Raw genomic sequence first — 363 nt, forward strand, 5'->3', positions numbered from 1 at the left:
CACCCTGTGCGGCCGCCCCGGGGCTGTGGGACAGGGAGAGGCGAAGACGATGCCAGGTGGGGAAAGTGTCGCAAAACATGTATGACAACCTGATTATTTTCTGCAACGAAAATAAAAAACTATATATTGCATAGGAAAAGGAAAGATAAAGAGCAAATGTGAACAGGTGTCTCAGGATAGAAGAATTACTGGGGACTTTTGCCTTTCTGTTTACTTATATTTTTAAAAGTTACTACAATAAACGTTACTTTTGAAATGAGGAAAAGAATATTTATTAAGAAAACAAAAGGGTCAACGCCGGGTCAGAAATCGCCCAGTTTCAGGACGCGGCCCTGGTGTCTGGGCAGCCCGCGGGCCCCACAC

This window comes from Myotis brandtii, unplaced genomic scaffold, assembly GCF_000412655.1.
Source record: "Myotis brandtii unplaced genomic scaffold, ASM41265v1 scaffold1260, whole genome shotgun sequence".
NCBI lineage: Eukaryota > Metazoa > Chordata > Mammalia > Chiroptera > Vespertilionidae > Myotis > Myotis brandtii.